We start from the raw sequence: 18,502 nt of genomic DNA, 5'->3' as shown, positions 1-18,502 counted from the left end.
AGCACAACTTTATGAAACTGAATGCATAGTGCTAGCTGATTTTGCAGAAAACTTTACATTTGTGGTTCAGGATTATGTACAAGGGTACCCCTAGATTAGTGGCCAGACAACAACGCATCCATTTGTTCTGTACTTCAAAAATGAGAAAGATTAAGTTTGCATTTCTTCAGTTTGCATGCTAGGCAACTACTTGGAGCACAACACTATGGTTGTCCATGTGTTTCAAAAGTGTATAACAAATTACATAAAAGAAAAATTGCCTAAAGTTGAGAATCTCACATACTTTTCAGATGGAAGTGGTTGTCAATACAAGAAGAAAAAGAATTTTTCAAATCTTTGCAACCAAAAGTAGAGCTCAGGTTGGAGGCTGAATGGCATTTTTTTCTTCTTGCCATGGTAAAAATGCATGCAATCAAGTAAAGAGTACAACAAACCTGAAGTGAGTAAAGTCTGTCTACAAAGAATGACCAAAGACCAAATTCGTATAATAGAGGACATGCATGCCTTTTTCAAGGATAATATTAAAGGCGTCATCTATTTTCTCATCAAGAAAGAGGTAGTTCTTCATATCAAAACAACACTTCAAAACAGATTTGAAAACGGTGTAGCAGTGAGGGAACAAGGCAGTTCCACAAATGCCTTGACATAGTAGAAAACTTAGTTCAATTCTATGTAATATCAGAAACCAAAATTTAGAAAGATCACTGTGTCAGTAAAATTACACCTCTGTTTTAACACTGAATGACATAGTGGAATGTGTGTATGATGGACAGTGCTGGCTTACACTGGTTGAAAGAATAAGTTTGGAAAACAATTATGTTTTTGTGCATTTTTACCACCCTGCTGGCTCAAGAATGTAATTCAATAAATCTACTTGTGATAAAGTTTGGATACCAATGAAAAATGTATTAAGGAAGCTTTCATTGCTTGAACTTACCACAGAAACTGGTTGGTCTTATTCTATATCACAAAATCTGTCTGAACAAATATGTGTTATTAACAGTCATCTCAAGGATTAGGAAGCATCGAATCTCAAAAGTATGTTAGTAGTAAATATTCATTTTAAATTTGTCAAGGTAATATAAATGTTTAGTTCAGTATTTTTTGAGCTTTTGCATATATTTCAGTACCTTAACTGCAGTAATAATTGATTACATGTAGACAGTATCACACACGAATTAGGCAACAGCCATAAGGTCACATGCATTGTAGTGTGAATTATTTCCTAATTTTCAAAAATTCATATTTTTGTTGACAGTCAATTATCAATGTTGAAATTTTTGCAGGATTTTGCTATCATATAGGTGTACGAAATAAGCAAAACTCAAATTTTTATATTCAGTTTCACTATAGATAGCTAGCCCCAAACTTCACAAAAAAAAAAAAGTTTTTCAAAATTTCAAAATTAAGGAAACATTTGTTAGTGTTCTTGCTCTGTATAAGGCTAGTAATTTATGATATCTAGTTAGAGAAAAAAAATTCTCTCTCATAAATCACTCCTTGGTTGTTAGTTTTAGGTCTAAAAAGTGGATTTTCTAAATTTTCAATACCAAACTTTGGAGGTCTTTTGACAGGTTATTTTTAGTTTTAGGTCTAAAAAGTGGATTTTCTAAATTTTCAATACCAAACTGTGGAGGTCTTTTGACAGGTTATTTTTGAGTTTAGAGTATTTTGGGTAATAGTGTTGTAGAGGAGACTTTTATAAAAACAGTCACATCAATTGCAATGTGTAACTTAACTCAGTGCAAAGATATTCAAATTAATGTTAATGTTGCCAAATTGAAAAACCGTTGTGTGCTTGCAAATAAAAATAGCCACTATTCAGTAACAGTGCAAGGTAATTTTTTAAAAACTGTTTTGAGCTTCTCAATTATAGGATAATCACATATAAAAGTCAGATTATTTAAAAATGGTCAAGCAACCAATTTAATTTTTATTGGATCACTTCACTTGAATTGACCTACATGTGGTATAGCTCCCTCAGTTCTTCTTTGAAGTTGTTACTGACGCTTAACTGATATGCACAGGCAGTCACTGTGTGCAGAACTGAATACTTCTGAGCTGGGTGATGGTGGCTGTTTGTGTGGAGATACCGATTTGTGTGGGTTTGCTTCTGGTACAGTTTGTGTTACAGTGTACCATCTGCAGTTCAGTATACCTCTAGGTCCAAAAATGGTAACACACCTTTGTTTTCAGTTTTGTGGATGACCTGTATATTCTTATGCAGTCTGATTAAATTCTGAAGGAGGCTTCTCAACTCTACCTCCCCGTGTGGCCAGATAACAAATGTGTCATCTATATAGCGTAGCCAGCAACAGGGGCCGTTGCTCAAAATCTTCTGTGAAGATGTCCATAGTGACCAGGGAGAGTGAGGAGCCCATTGGCATTCCATCTAATTGCTTGTAATATTTTTCCCCTGATGTGAAGTACTTTGAGGATAGGTGCAAGTAATCTCTTTTACCTGGTGGGTTAACAACACCAAAGAAGAATTGGGGGAGCTAGACCACATGTTTCACGCCAGTGGTTGTGACACCGACATTATAAGAAAGGTGACAAAGGCCAGCCAAACTGAAACAAGAGAACAGGGCATGGAAGAGAATCTTTTACCATTGCACTTACCACATGTGAGGAACATCAATCAATGGGTAGGTAATGCCCTCTGCCAATGAGGTTTCTAACCAATTATTTGCAGCAGTCACAGGATCCACAACATCCAGTCACAGGATCCACAAGGATGTAATCAAAAAAGTAAATACTGCAGGAGTATATGAACTATGTTGAGAGTGCAGAGTGGCATACATAAGGGAGACAAGGAGACCAATTAGCACACAAATAGTAGAACATGAATGCTTTGTGTGATTAGCACAGCATAATAAATTCATGATAGCGGAACACCACAGTGGTTTTGAACAGCCCATCTTCTTCCAGAAAGCCTGTGTGCTGGCAAAAGAGTCATGGACACACCAATGAAAAATTTGGGGGACGGGTACAAACTTCCTGCATCCTGGCTCCTAGCTATCACAGACATCATAACTAGCCTATTATATTCTAGGGCCAGTAAAGTTTCAAAAATATAATGTATTGACACTGATTGTCTGCAATAAATGGTCAGCTTTCCTCCACCAAAACAAGTCTTGTCCTGAGGAAATTCATTGTAATATGGTCAAAACTTTGGCTTTAAGTTTATAATTCAAGTATTTTTACAATGACACAGTACAGAATCCAGAAGAATTTTAGTCATTAACCTTTTACTCACTATTTGTAAACTCCTTCCAAAAGCAAGACACTACCGAGCTCTGGTTCGAGTGTGTCATGCCTCATATCACTCCTCAGAACCCTCATAGAGGCTTAATGTGACTTCTCTATAACCTCTAATGTAATACCATAGAAGCAGAAATGTTGATGGAAGTAGTGCAGGTGAACGAGCTTTTGTATCCCTAACCATTTACCAATTTGTTTTGAAGTGTACTATTCCCAGTGAGCTTATGTTTTGCCTTGATGATAAACAAAGCATAAGGCCAAATGCTGCATGTTGTGGTTGTGAACCATAGTGTCAGTTCCTTTTCGCATGGCCAGCTCTACATGGCTCTCTCCCATGTTAGTGAAGCAAACAAGTCCTTCGTTCGTGTCCCCAAACATATTACTTCAAACATTGCATACAGAGAAGCTTTATAAGTTAAAATTTAATTCCACACATATGAAGTCTTGGGCACAGCTATAAATAAATGCTGGGTTTATTAGTTAGTTGGGAAACAACATTTGTTTTCATGCAAAAAGATGTCAGCTGATATGAGTCTACCCTCCCTTCTCCATTCCCTTTCCTCTCTCTTCTTAGAAATTTCAGTTACATGGTGAATAATACAATAAAACCAAATATACAAGCCTTAGAAAGGTAAATCAAAATGCAATTATGTGGTGAAGTATACAGAAATAAATACATCAGCCCTTTAAATTAACAATAAGATTTCCAACTATGTGAAAGAACAGCTTTACACACACACACACACACACACACACACACACACACACACACACACACACACAAAACCCCAAAGTTGCAATTTAATTCCAGCTTCTAAAACAAGTGCCGCTAATAATTTATAAATATCTAAATTCTACATAAACAAGATGATTAATTCATGAGAAGTAAGTGTTTGATGCGTGCAAATTGGTTCCATATTCAACCAGTTGGATTTCCCTGTGTATTGAGGTCAGCTGGAGATGATGTGATCAATGTCCTCAAGCTCCCAAAAGTTGCAATATGTCAGTTGTATGAGGTCGAGTCTGTAAAGGTGTTCTCAGTGGCAGCCTTGGTTGAATTTCAACCTGGGAATGATTCTCCCAAACTTGTCTCGCAGTACCTATGTCAGGCGAGTTGCAGTTCAGAACCACTTAAGCAGCATACCAATGCACCTTTGGTAAATGCTGGTGGATTCACTTTTACCGGGTGTCCTGGAGTAAATCTTCAGTCTTTCATGCCCTTTTTCAGTCCTTTCTGGCCAAGCCTGTAACCATAGCAATGAGATCTTCCACAGGAATGCATTGCCCTTGTACATGAGTAGTCATCATGTCCTTAGCCAATAGCTTATTTTTTTATTCCCCCACAATCCCACCATGACCCTTGATCCACACAGTTTGATACAACCCATTACAGCAGCAGCTATTTGCTATGTAAGGTAATATCTCCTTTTTCTCCTTACTAATTGAGTAACTGCTTTCACCGTGGAGAGCAAGTCCATAAATTTGACAAGATGGTCAGCAGGTGTAATCACGTGAAAATGTAGTGCTCTGTCAGTGGCTGGGAGTACAGCCATGTAAATTGGCACCACTTTTGGTAGACGAATTAGTTCACTCTTGTTATTTTTAGTATCAAAATAGACTCAGCTGATGGAGTCTTGTGTTTTAGATGTATTGATATGCACCCACAACACTTGCCCATTGTTCAAGAAGTCTTTCTAAATATTTGTTATTGATTATTGGATTCTCAGAGTAGGCCAAATTAATGCATAAGTGTAGCATGTGGTTGATAAATTGATACTCTTGCTCGAAGCAAGTTAAAAGCCATATTCTTTGACTGAGGTGCCGGTAGTTGCTTAGTTATGAAAATTACTCCCCAAGCAGCTGTGGTGATTTATGTAGCCAGTAATGAGTAATGGTCAATGTAGCATAATGCTGCAAAGTTGCAAATTTTGTTTTTCAGCACATTGTCAAAGGATTGGTGTTTCAGAGCAAATATTCCACTGAGGTATTGTCTCCATTATGACCAGAATGCTTCCATTGTTTCAGCTAAGAGTAGTATTGTGAATACTTGTTATTTTAAATTTTATAAAAAAGATACTGATCATTCCGTATCTTAGCAACTCTCATGTTATTTGGGTCGATAGATAAAAACAATAATAACAACAATAAAATAATAAACTACTGGCCTACTTAATTCAATCAAAAATTAATGTAGGCAAATTCCTTTGGTTCATTCACATTAAGGCTCAATGTACAGAGTTATTCTAAATGATGGACCCATTTTCAAAACTTCATATTTATTCAAGTACAAAATCAAAATGAACAAGCTTTACACCAATGAAAAGAGGAAGTTTCAATTTTTTTTTCCTAATGTTTAGTATCAATTTAATAATTTTTAATAATTTGTAATTAATTAGTTTTTAACAGTTGTTTAATAATTAGAAATATTATGAATGTTCAATGTGACAACTGTTGGCTGCATGGCAAACATCGACGCGGTAGCCCAACTCGTCCCATACATGCAAAAGCATATCTGTTGTTACTGAGTGCATGGCAGTAATGATCCAGTTCCGCAGATCGTTCAGAGTGGTTGATAGAGGCGGAACATGAACAGCTTTCTTCACATAACCCCATAAGAAATAGCCGCAGGGTGTAAGATCAGGAGATCTCGGTGGCCAGAAGTGCAGAGCCAGGTCCTGAAGTCCTCTGTGACCGATCCACCACTGAGGAAGGGAGTCATTCATAAACCTCATACATCATAGAGCAAATGGGGTGAAGCTCCATCCTGTTGGAAAATTAAGTCCTGGGAATCTTCCATAACTTGAGGGAACAGCCATTGTTCCAACATGTTCGGGTACGTGATTGCCATTACAGTTCTTTTCGAAAGAGATGTGGCACAGAACTCATTGATCTTTGGTGAGTCTTTTTCATGTTGCAATGCTGAAGTGGATTTTCCAAACCCCATATGTGAACATTGTGACTGTTGACTTTTCCACTAAAGTGGAATGTCACGTCATCGCTAAAAATTACACGGTATAGAAATGTGTCATCCTCTTTCTTTGCTAGCACATAACCACAAAATGCTAGATGCTTCTCTTTGTCATTGGGGTTGAAAGCCTGCACAAGTTATAATCGCTAGGGCTTGTACAGCAAACACCATCTCAGAACTTTCCATACAATTGGTTGGGGTATTCAAAGTTCTCGACTGGCTCTATTGGTAGACATACTGGAACTGCACACAAAACTTTCTAGAATCAGTCAAACATCATCCTCTGACACACAGCTGTCAGCCTGTGCTTTTTTCCTTTGCACACACTCCCAGTCTGTTTAAATTGTTTAAATCAATGGCTAATGCTTTTGCAAGTTGGTGGTTGAATACCGAATTTGGTACGAAATGCCCGCTGCATTGCAATTTGCCACTCACTTTTCATGAACTGAAGAAAGCAGGAAACCTTCTGCTCCTCAGTTATCGTCTCACTCACCACTGACAGTGAAACAGAATGACGGCCCTATTCCCATGCGAACTCTACCGGCTGCTTCTGAAACCATCACCCACTGCCACCCGCCAAAACTTTGAAACTTCCTCTTTTCATTGGTATAAAGCTTGTTCATTTTGGATTTGTACTTGAATACATCTCAGTGAACACTAAGATGAAAATCTACAACACAGTCATAAGCCCAGCAGTAATGTATGGTTCAGAAACATAGAGCATGGCTAAGCGAGAAAAGGAAAAACTATTAATATGTGAAAGAAGAGTAATGAGGAAGATATGGGTACCAGTTTTAGATACTGGAGAATGGAGGAGGAGGAAAAACAAGGAAATCTACCTTCTGATGTGACAACCAACTATCCTACAGCAGATAAAGAGCAAACGAATGCAATGGGTGGGCCATGTAGCCCGTATGATAGATGGAAGACAGGCGAAGGTGCCACTAGAGGGGAAACCAAATGCCCCGTTGGATGACCAAGGCAGTGCTGGACGGACGACCTGGTGAAAGACCTTGCAGTCCTGGGGATTGAAGACACCTGGCGGAACCAGGCACAAATCAGGAAGGAATGGAAGCAGTTTGTGAAAGTAGTGCATGGTCTGCAGGGCCTGTGATCGCTGGATATCTTCTTGAATACATATTAATTTTTGAAAATGGGTCCATCATTTAGAATAACCCTGTACTTCAGTCTGCATGTAAATGATTAAAAGTATGTTGCACAGTACTCTGGTTGTTAAGATAAGTGACCTTGTACTGCAGTACAGCTGTTAGACAGATCCCAGACATCATTGAGTAGTGTTATGGAACAAAATGTATGAATGAATGAATGGGCTACTGCTCCATATTGAGATATTGCCATGCTTGCATTGTTTCTCATTGTGAACATTTTGAGCATCTCATGTGGTAATGGTGTAACACATAACTCACCTGCAGCGCATTGTATCACTTACATTCTTGGGAATACTCTGCCTTGTTTTTATCCCATGATTCAACCCTCACCCTTCCCACAAGTTTATTATACTATTCAAAAACACTGTGCAATGAGCATGGTGCTGGGAGACCATGTTCCAGCTGTTGACATGTAGCATCGCTTGTGTAGAGGACCAAATTAAACTACGTATTCATGTTGTTAATTTTCTATCAGTAAATATCCTGGTGTCCTACAAACATGTACTCTCTTCTTCAACAGATGTATGAGAACATGTCACTGCACGCTGTTTCAAATATGCGAGAACGCATCAGGAACTGGCCTGGTCGTTTGCCTGCATCACTTGCTAGTCAGGTATGATTCACTGTTAGTCATTCATTTCTAAAGCATTAAGCATTAAGTTGGTTTGCAGCTATGTGCAACGTATTCAATCCTGCTTGATTGGACATTGACACCAAAATTTTGTAATGCAAAAGAAATTGCTTTGTAGTCATGATCAAAAAACATTTCACATTATGATTTCTGCTGCATTTATAATTGTAACTACCATCCATTCTGATGATACCATAACTGTTGCAGCCTTTCTTTCTTATTTTGTTTTTAGTTGCTACTCATTTGTATAGTCTTTATATCCTGGTAAGTGATTTAACTTTATTTCATATGTCCATCAGAAAAAATTTCAGAGGTGGATCAGAAACACATATAGTTGATGGTGAAAGCAATGACATTTTGGAAATAATGCAAAATACAATGCATAAGGCGATGTTTTAGCAGAAATATTTAAAGCTACAAAAAAAAGTAACACAAAAGGAACTTTTATAGCTGTTTACAGAATGTATGCGAAAGAAGACAGTGCTCTAAAATTGAACAGGTCTGTAACTGCCCTACTTCACAAGAAAGGAGATGGATAAGGCATCAGAACTGCAAGGACCATGGCACTGATTTGTGTGTTAGCGTACAAGAGAACATTTAAGTCAGTGTGTCATCTGCCATGCTTCAATCAGCATAACAAGAACTTCTAAAATGAAAGAGGAAACAAACAAATGGATTCCATTACACAAAAACCATTTACTGCAGTCCTAAAGCTAACTTTTAAAACTTTAATTAAGGAAAATGCAGAATGGATATGGGTTAATGAATCATATACACTCCTGGAAATTGAAATAAGAACACCGTGAATTCATTGTCCCAGGAAGGGGAAACTTTATTGACATACTCCTGGGGTCAGATACATCACATGATCACACTGACAGAACCACAGGCACATAGACACAGGCAACAGAGCATGCACAATGTCGGCACTAGTACAGTGTATATCCACCTTTCGCAGCAATGCAGGCTGCTATTCTCCCATGGAGACAATCGTAGAGATGCTGGATGTAGTCCTGTGGAACGGCTTGCCATGCCATTTCCACCTGGCGCCTCAGTTGGACCAGCATTCGTGCTGGACGTGCAGACCGCGTGAGACGACGCTTCATCCAGTCCCAAACATGCTCAATGGGGGACAGATCCGGAGATCTTGCTGGCCAGGGTAGTTGACTTACACCTTCTAGAGCACGTTGGGTGGCACGGGATACATGCGGACGTGCATTGTCCTGTTGGAACAGCAAGTTCCCTTGCCGGTCTAGGAATGGTAGAACGATGGGTTCGATGACTGTTTGGATGTACCGTGCACTATTCAGTGTCCCCTCGACGATCACCAGTGGTGTACGGCCAGTGTAGGAGATCGCTCCCCACACCATGATGTCGGGTGTTGGCCCTGTGTGCCTCGGTCGTATGCAGTCCTGAGTGTGGTGCTCACCTGCACGGCGCCAAACACGCATACGACCATCATTGGCACCAAGGCAGAAGCGACTCTCATCGCTGAAGACGACATGTCTCCATTCGTCCCTCCATTCACGCCTGTCGCGACACCACTGGAGGCGGGCTGCACGATGTTGGGGCGTGAGCGGAAGACGGCCTAACGGTGTGCGGGACCGTAGCCCAGCTTCATGGAGACGGTTGCGAATGGTCCTCGCCGATACCCCAGGAGCAACAGTGTCCCTAATTTGCTGGGAAGTGGCGGTGCGGTCCCCTACGGCACTGCGTAGGATCCTACGGTCTTGGCATGCATCCGTGCGTCGCTGCGGTCCGGTCCCAGGTCGACGGGCACGTGCACCTTCCGCCGACCACTGGCGACAACATCGATGTACTGTGGAGACCTCACGCCCCACGTGTTGAGCAATTCGGCGGTACGTCCACCTGGCCTCCCGCATGCCCACTATACGCCCTCGCTCAAAGTCCGTCAACTGCACATACGGTTCACGTCCACGCTGTCGTGGCATGCTACCAGTGTTAAAGACTGCGATGGAGCTCCGTATGCCACGGCAAACTGGCTGACACTGACGGCGGCGGTGCACAAATGCTGCACAGCTAGCGCCATTCAACGGCCAACACCGTGGTTCCTGGTGTGTCCGCTGTGCCGTGCGTGTGATCATTGCTTGTACAGCCCTCTCGCAGTGTCCGGAGCAAGTATGGTGGGTCTGACACACCGGTGTCAATGTGTTCTTTTTTCCATTTCCAGGAGTGTATGAATCATCCACCTTCGTTGAGCTAGTAACATTCGGCCGCTAGCCTCGTGCAGATATACTTCTAACATATGGAAGAAATTAATATAGGCAATTTGAAAATAGGCCAAGAAATCAGCTATTATAAGGCTAAAATACTGTAAAATAAACATATCAAAAAATAAATTGTGTAAGATTACAATGAAGTCGTAGAACTCATCGTTGAACTTTACTATTTAGGACTGTTAAACACAACAGCTGGATAGACATCAAAAGAATTAAACTGAAGATTAAATGTCCCCTCAAATGGTTTTGGTAAACAAAATAGGATTTTAAAAACTATGCTATTTATGGTACATGTGTCAAAAGAAAAACTTAAGATAGAATGTGTTGCCGGTTTGATTTTTGCCAGTGAGACAATACTTCTAATGCAAAAAAACTATTCAAAAAGTCAGACTTGGTCAGCAAGCAGTGGAGAGATGCATGATGAGAATTACTTGGAGAAAGAGGAAAACAAATCAGTGGATGTGGGAAAATATTGTAATGGAAAATTCAATTATAACCATAATGGAAAATAAATGGATGTTGGCAGTGCATGTAGACATGTAAATGGACAGTAGATGAATCAAGGAGTGGTTTACTGGTCTCCAAGATGTACCATGCCCCAAAAGTAGTGACTCATTTTCATAAAAACAATGTAATCAATGCTTCTTTCAAAGGCCTTTGAGATTCTCTCGGTAGAAGAAAGAATAGCCAATGTTTTCTGGAAACTTGGTAAAATGTTCATGGAGTTGTGTGAGATGTACTGTCAAAGATGGAAAAGAGCCACCAATGAGGACCAGTATTGGGCTTTTTGTTAACAAATTCAGATAATGAGGAAGTGAGTTTAATGAGAAACATCCTGGATCATGATTAATATCTGATTATGCTCTCAGAGCAGTGAGGAGACCAGTGAAAGTGCCCACTTGCTTTTGTTTGTCAGCTGAGCCATAAGCTGAACATTCCACAATCCACTGTCAGGTGTACTCTTGATTTTATGGTGAAGAAAATGGCATATTGCATCATCTGGAGGATGAAGATTGTGCTATCCATATTGAAATGTATGTTGATTTTTTGGAGATCTAGAAAATGAAAACTTATTAGATAACCTGCTCAGACAAGACCACATTCACACATGTGATTTTTTATTTTCAGCTGCTGGACAACAATCCTCATGAGGCAGAAGAGTAGGAGAGAAAGACCCTGAAATTGAATGTATGGCAAGGGATGACCAAGACTAAGATTTATGGACTTTTTTTTAAGAGAGCACACAAACATAAACGAGAACTGTCTGTATTCATTTAGTGCACATCTACAAACTGCAATCATAACACCAGCAGCATCGAGAAATCTTTAAAGGTACTACAGATGGTAGAGAAAGGCATATCAATGGACACTCGAAAAGAAATTGAAATCTGTAGCACCTTCAAAGAACAACCACAATACATACTCAATGAACAAACAAACAAGCCTCAGAAATAAAAATTTTCTCAGTTGTTTTAGGCACTTGTTCTAATGTAACATAAGTACATTCTTTTGGTTTCGGCCTGTCATAATACTTTGATGTGCATATTACATTGTTATTTCTGCCTAACATAAATCGCTATATCTAAATCTGAGTGTCAACAAACTACAGAATTATATGAAATGTATTTGTAGTTGCAAATATGGACAACCATCAGTTGTATAATGGAGTGACAACAATGCCAGACTGGTACCGTATTTACTCGAATCTAAGCCGCTCTTTTTTTCCGGTTTTTGTAATACACAAAACCACCTGCGGCTTAGAATCGAGTGCAAAGTAAGCGGAAGTTCTGAAAAATGTTGGGAGGTGCCACCACAACTAACTTCTGCCGTCAAATATATGTAGCGCCGTCAAATATATATAGCGCTACACAGGCATGTTTTGCAGGCACAATGATAAGTACTGGCGCAAAAACCTCTGCGTCAGTAAATAAATTTAAAAAAAAAAAAAGGTGGAAGACGAGCTTTTTTCTCCGCCCCGAGTTTTGACCACTGCATTTTCATACATTATCCAACAAAGTAAATACAAATTCTGTATTGTTCATCTTCAAATGTAGTAGCATTTCAATGTACTGTGAAAATCCAATTGGCAAGACTGTTTGGGATGTTTGTCAATATGGCCAACTCTACGTTCTGAATTTTTTCCTACCTGTGAGAAGAGATGGTTGCTAATAGGAACTTTTTGAATTGTGAATCACATGCAGTATTCTCTTCACCATAAGAATAATACGAATATAAACGTTTTGCCATGTATTCTTTCATGTTTGCTGCTATCTCATTTAAATCCTGTCTGCCTAATAAACTATGAAACTAGAGTGGGACAACAGCAAACATGGAAGAATATACATATCATGTCATGTTTATAACCAAATTATTCTTATGCCTAATAGTGATGCAGTCAGAAATGAAGCACGGCAATTGACTAGATTTTTAAATCTAAGACGACTCTAATTTCTGTGCAGAATGTAATGTACTAAAGAGGTGTCTGCAAAGATTTTCAAACGGAGAAAAATTTTTGCTTAACTCTCGTTCAGAACATCTTCTATCATATGCAGTCTATTATTTAGCTCTTGTTGATCATTATCAAAGAAAGCAGCAGTGTAAGTAACAACAAATAGCAGTCTCTTGCAAGTCACGCTGCGAGAGGCGACAGGCTGTAAACACTCATTATCAGAATGTGACAAACAATACATGACACAGTACAATAATGCATTTACAGCGTAGAGTGACATAAACACCCATAACAAAAAGAACGGCACTTATCAGATCAAAGAAAAATAACCAATCAATTCAAACCAGACGAAGCACGTGAAAAAGGAAGGGTACCCGTATAAATACTGCCTGACGCATAGCAGTGGCTACCTGGTAAAGCTTAACTGCTAAGCTTATGACTCAAACCAAACTACTGTAGCTGTATCATCATTCATTCAACCTAAATTGTGTCTCATATTACAATGGACCAACTTGTTTTCGATTTGGAGGTGCGGCCTAAAACTTTTCTCTCCCCTTGAATTTCGAGTCTCAAATTGCAGGTGCGGCTTAGATTCGGGAAAATTTTTTTTTCCTTGATTTCGAGTCTCATTTTTCAGGTGCGGCTTAGATTTGAGTGCGGCTTAGATTCGAGTAAATACGGTACTCGAACCCAGATTTTCCACTCATTGTGAGTGGTCGCCTTGTCATTAGGCTATCCGAGCATGACTCACACCCAGATCAAAATGTCTGTATGTTGTCAACCATGTGTCTATGACCTGTACTTGTACATCTAGTATGTATACTTCCGTTCAGAGAAATGCAGTATTGCAGGGTCTTTGTTATTCCAAATTACGATGCAATATTCCATCAGACATTCATGCATTTTTGAGGGAACAGCACTGCGGCTACTACTACCGTTATGAAATAAATCGAATATATTCACAATCTCTGGCCTTGAGTCGTGTTCTGATAGCCTAATGGTAAGGTGATTGCTTTTGATAATCAGGAAATCCAGGTTTGAGTCCCCGTGCAGCACAAATTTTCAATGTCATTATTCTATTATACAGCTGATGGTTGTCCATATTCACAACTGCGAATACATTACTTGTTCCCTCAGACATGGATGTATGTCTGAAGGAAATTGCATCGTAAGTTGGAATAACATAGGCACTGCAATATCATATTTATCTGCCAACACCAGGCAAGCGACTTGCAAGTAAAAGTCTCATAATTTGGAATAGCACAGGCATTGCAATATCATATCATAACTACAAAATTGATTGTTCTTACTGTTAATCCCACTTTACATAATCCCACAGTACATTCTTGTCATTACATTGTATTATGGTTTGTAGATGCTTGAAAATGGCTCTTTGCCGAAATTGCAGTCGTAAAATAAAACACTTAACATTTGGAAGAAAGACACAGCATGTGTTTCTTCAAGCATGCCAAGAAAGTCGTCCAAATGACACTCAGAGGCAGTGTATTTCAATGTAACAACGGATGCTGAATACAAGACTATATTCAGATACATGAAAGTCACATCTGATGCCGATTATAGACATAATATATAATCACTTAATGCCTGTTATGTAATGAACATCTCCACACAGTTTGATAAATATTGAACTGACATTTCATGGTTAACACTGCCCACTTCCATCAGTGTAGTAGCAGAGTGACTCCATAAGATGTAAATTTAGGCTTGGTAATAATGAGCAGGAATGAGAAGTATGGTGATCATTGTCTGTTGCTAGGAACAATCTAATCCTGGAATGATGTGGAATAGCTACGGTAATTTTTTTAACCTCTTTTTACCTTTGCTGTGTAGAATAATTATTACATTATTGACTGGCAAATGTCACAAGTAGCTTTTGTGAACTGATTTGTCATCAATTCTACCACACCTTAAGATGAAATAAAAGGAAACGTTAGAAATTATATTAAAGTCCACATTGTAATCACTGAATACTCTTTCTACTTACTGAACGAGGTGGCGAAGTGGTTAGCACACTGGACTCGCATTCGGGAGGATAACGGTTCAAACCCGTCTCTGGCCATCATGAAGGTTTTCCGTGATTTCCCTAAATTATTTCAGGCAAATGCCAGGATGGTTCTTTTGAAAGGGCACAGCCGGTTTCCTTCCGTAATCCGAGCTTGTGCTCCATCTCTAATGACCTCATTGTCAACAGGACGCTAAACACTAATCTCCTCCTCCTCTTTCTACTTATCTGTAGTTTTTTTTCCCATCATGTTAATTGTCATAACAGGCACAGTAGTCTAAATAATGTTTCCTGTTTGTAAAAAGGAGTTTTGTGTTTAAATTCATGCCCTATACATATTTAAAATGAAAATGTCATAGGTCATTTTGGTTGTTCTTTTATAAATGTTATTCCTCTTGGTTTTTCAAGATCATTTCACCATGGATAGCATAGTACAGATTAACAAAATACCATTCTGTACACAGTCTAACTGAAAACTGCTGCCAAAAGGTGCTATCTGAAGAGAGTGCATAGCCATGTCACTTCAGAGTCATTGATTTACTTTCTAATAAACAAATTTTCCTTGTACAGTTTGTGCTTAATATTATTTATTTATGCTAGGATTTCAGTTTTGCATATAGATAATTGTATATTTGTGTTGTCCACTGAAAAAAAGTCTTTTATTTGGGTTGTATCAGTTTGTATACTAAATTGAGTGCGACACACTATCCAGTTTCATCACAACCCACATCATAATATCTGGAGCAAGTATAATCCTGAGATTCAATTACAAAAACCATATACCCTAAATTCCATTCATTTTAGTAACATTAGATATTTAGTAACATTAGATATTTCTGCAGTGAATAGGAGACACTTTCCAAGAAAACATCCTTTCAACCTCTGTTGGAAGACACAGATTGATATTAACCGATTTCAATTCCCGCTAAAGCCAAATGAAAATGTATACTGCACACTAACACATATTTCACTGAAAGATAAACAAGGATGTGCTGCCTGCATGCATATTTTGTTTCTTGATTGAAAATAATAAGTTAAATAAGCAAATTAAGTGCATATGGAAACTTTCTGAAAAAGTAACACTTGCATTTCTGAATGACAGGCAAGAATATTGTGTCTGCACACATATTGTCTGTTTTTTGTATTATATTAATAGTTGCCCTTAAGTGTTAAACAGGTAAATCTTTTTGTATCCTCCTACCTCCTCACATTACATGATAACTTTAATTTGTTCGAATACAAGGGAACTTTAACTGCTCTGTCAGCTAGCAAAGAAATTTCTTATCAGCATCATGAACACGGTGAGTATGTGATTTCAAGGGACAGATACACTTCCTCTTTTTCTGGACACTACCACAAAACAGGATGTTCTAATTTAGTTGGGCAAAGAGCAAATTGTATATAACTGAGTACAGTTTAATACTGAGAGTAGTACATATTCTTCTGTGATTGAACTGAAGATGTGTTTAGGCACATACAGATAAACTTCCAATGCTACATATGTTTAGAATCATTGGGAGCAAAAGAGAAATACACACTTCTTGAATACAAACTCCACTGTGTAAAATGATAAGTCTTCTTTCCAGATGTAATTATAGGTACTTTACTACTTTTTAAAGAAACTGTACCAGATGACCAACCTTTCTTTCTCTCTAGGCAAGCACAGTAGACTTTCACGCAAGTGAAGTGTTTGCTGGCATTGCCCTCTCACAAGGCAGAATGGGACGACAGCTCCCCATGCTGAAAATGGTGGGATGGGAACTCGCTCTGGGTCACAGGGATCCAGCTCCTTGCAACAAAGCACTAAACAGGAGGGTGAGTGCCCTTGCAGAACGAGCTAAAATGTTGGCCAGTGCTGAAAGCCAGCCTGTACACATATTTGTTCTTGCTAACAGACTTTCTCGGATGAAAGTGAGTAAAAATTCTCCATTAAGATGTTTCTGTTGCACAAGATTTGAGTCTTTATTAGTATCCATTTTTCAATTAAATGTAATGTAAAATTCAGATAAGGCAAACACTCACCTACAGCTGCTGATATGTATTGCATAGAAACATGCAACAGAAAAGATTATTTGCGCCAGCTTTTGAGCTTTTGCTCTTTCTCCAGTGAAAAAACACACCCACACAACCATTCAGACACCCTAACATGCACAACAGCTGTGAGACTATTTATGTATTATTCTGTCCAGGAATATCCAATTAAAAGTAAAGATAGTTTGGAAAATATATTAAGTCAGCACCGTTGAAGCTTGAAGCACGAATAAGTGGGTATTTAATCATATATAAATATTGAACTGGCATAGTCTGCTGTCAGATGAAGACACCATCATCTGGTATTTTGGTTCACTGAGGTTCAATCGCATATTCCACTCCAGTTACATCTTCTTCCTCCTCTTCCAATTTTCATAGATGCTGGAGGTTCAAATTTGGAGACTGACACTATCTGTAGTCCCAAAGCTGCTATTTCATTGTGGATATCTAGCTTTAAGTGAACATGGTGGCTTCAATACAGGGATCCCATGCATTATTGATGTGCTCCTTTTCACAGTGCAGTGCAGTGTTACGCATCATTTCCACGTAGGTGGCAGCTGCATCATATTGAAACACAAACCTATCACGGGCAGTTGTCTGAAAAACATTTGCATAGGCTGTATTTTAGTCCTTTTGCTGTTTCACAAATCTAAAAGCATGAAAAGAGTCTATTCCAAAAAATTGTCAACTTTGGTATCAGCTACCACAAAAAATTTACTGCATGAATGACTTGTTGTTGGTATCAGCTACCACAAGAAAATTTACTGCATGAATGACTTGTCGTAAGTAAGTAAAACTTAGTTTTCCTAGCAGTACACATGATGGTGTCTTTAGGTCCACAGGTTTTTCTTTTGCTGTTTGCAAGGGCAGTGCCCATAAACTTAAATGATTAGATTGATTTAACAAGGACACAGAAGCATCACTGTCCAGAAGTAGTTTCACAGGGTGTTCGGTGGGCTGCATGTAAGTACATTTGGTGGCTTTTGTCATGAGACATCTGCACTTCAGTAGATTTGTTACTCAGTTGGTATACTGCCATAGGTTGGGACATATCTGCATTAGAACTGCTAAAACATACACTTGCAAGTGTCCTTTTTTGCCACAGCTGTGGCATGCTGTGTGCCGATGTGAGTACGGGCTGCGTGTGTAGTGGAGGAAATTGTGTTTATAGGCAGGCAATGGCTGTGCTGCTGGTGGGACAAATGCTGCTGGCACAGTTGTATATGAAATTTTTCGGGCTGTGGAGTGAGTGAGAACTCCACTGGAGCTGCATGATATTCTGCATGACCAGTGCTGGGGAGATGACTGCCGCAACATCTTGTTCCATCATAAACATACTCTTGGCTGCGTGGGCAGTTTCAAAGGCTACATCTACTTCCTTTACCTTGATCAGAGATAGATCTGATGAAGGTAACATAATGCTGCCCACAAACATTTAATCCATGTTGGTTGCTATCCCCGTCTGCATATAATTGTGGAGTCCATTTTTCTGTTGCCAAAATTCTAACCTGTCCACAATAATACATGTTTGTTAAAGAATATTCTTGCAATAGAGGAAATATCATAGGAAACTCAGGTTCCACTGGATTCATTATTTTCCCTGTTTTTTGTTTTAGATGATGAAGTTTGTGATTTCCATACAAGCAGATGACATTTTTGTCTTCTATTGGAAATTTGAGAAGCTTAAAAATGTAATTGCAGTCACTGGCAGTAGTGTCCCACTTTTCATG

This window comes from Schistocerca serialis, chromosome 10 (genome assembly GCF_023864345.2).
Source record: "Schistocerca serialis cubense isolate TAMUIC-IGC-003099 chromosome 10, iqSchSeri2.2, whole genome shotgun sequence".
Classification (NCBI taxonomy): domain Eukaryota; kingdom Metazoa; phylum Arthropoda; class Insecta; order Orthoptera; family Acrididae; genus Schistocerca; species Schistocerca serialis.
The sequence above is the reverse complement of the archived record's forward strand: the minus strand, read 5'-3'. Positions refer to the sequence as shown.